The following is a 1,220-nucleotide window of genomic DNA, read 5'->3' as shown; positions in this document are numbered from 1 at the left end:
GGGCGCACGCTGCTGGACCCGGTCCGGCCCTGGCGCCCGGCCCGCCGCGAGCATGCTCAGTCTCCGCCTCGGGATCGCCTCCCGCGCGGGAAGACCGGGGCGCAGCGGCAAGAAAGGTTCTTTCCTGACCCCCGGGGGCAGGGGGTAAGCGGTTATGGAGAGGGTGTCAAACTTGGAAAAGGGGCCCAGGGGCAACAAGTAGATGGCTAAGAAAGTAATGGCTCCCCAGAACTAGGTCGCAGTGGCCTTCGGCCGACCCGCTACCCCGCCACCCCGCCAGTTGCTGGTCTCCTTACCTGCATACAGCACGCTGGGTATCAGGCGTGCAGGGATGCGTAAGATGTTCTCCAAGCGAGACGGATTAAGGAAGGGTCAGCCCGCTCCCAGCTACTGAGCACCCTTCACTGGCCGTTTTACAGGGGAACTCTAATTCTCACTGAGGCTGCCATTCGAAGTTCGCGTGGCATGCGTGTTATGGATGAGAAAACAGCCTCCGCTAGGCAGCCGGGACCCTCCCCTCGGAGCTACACTGACTCACAGGAACCAAGCAGCTGGTCTGTGTGAGTGAGTGGCCTCTAATCCAGACAGAGTGGGGGTCAGGGAGGGAATCAGGGAAGGACACTTGAAAGAAGGTGTAAGAACAAGCAGGAGGAGAGATGAGGCTAGGTAAGAACCACCTTCCTGAACAAGGGGGCCCAGCAGGCAGCCCGGAGGCCAGGCAAGGGGACTACCTTCTGACCCACGCTGACACCCGGAACAGCCCAAGGAGGGCCACAGGAGGGGCAGGCAGGGAGGTCTGCAAGGCAGGAGTGTTCATCCACTGGGATCCAGGTGAAGGGGTTAGACCACCCTGAGGACATGGGGTCGGCATGCTGGGAAGGTCCTTCTAGTGGAATCGTGTGTGACAACGAGTGGGGCCGGTATTATTAAAGCTGCAGGCAGAGAAGCCATGAGCCTGCTGTTGGGACTTGAGGGCCAGAGGGGAAGGCCCTGACCTGTCCATTTTGTTTTCCTCCTGACAGCCTCAGCCCAGGACAACTCAAACCCTCAGTGAGTGTCTGGTGAATGGTAAATACACGATTATTTCTCCATGAGAAAATGAATGTCTTTATTTTTAAATGTTTGCCCTTGAACTGAAATCAAGATCATGCAGCATTTATTTTGCCATCGGCATTGCCTTCCTGTGCAAACTCAGTTTTGAAAGCTAACGCAGGCCCCCG

The 1,220-nt window shown here is 57.5% G+C and overlaps 1 long non-coding RNA gene across 1 annotated transcript in view; it reads left to right on the top strand.

The window, feature by feature from the left end:
- The first annotated feature begins 10 nt into the window (after positions 1–10).
- LOC106735229 (uncharacterized) overlaps positions 11–1,220 on the top strand; it is a 4,898-nt gene continuing 3,688 nt past the window's right edge. Inside the window, exons 1-3 of the long non-coding RNA XR_003549959.1 lie at positions 11–116; positions 420–560; positions 1,023–1,050. This is a non-coding gene — a long non-coding RNA (uncharacterized LOC106735229). The remainder of the gene's footprint in view (positions 117–419; positions 561–1,022; positions 1,051–1,220) is intronic.

Source organism: Tupaia chinensis, unplaced genomic scaffold (genome assembly GCF_000334495.1).
Source record: "Tupaia chinensis unplaced genomic scaffold, TupChi_1.0 Scaffold000335_1, whole genome shotgun sequence".
Lineage (NCBI taxonomy): Eukaryota > Metazoa > Chordata > Mammalia > Scandentia > Tupaiidae > Tupaia > Tupaia belangeri.
The sequence above is the reverse complement of the archived record's forward strand: the minus strand, read 5'-3'. Positions and strand labels throughout refer to the sequence as shown.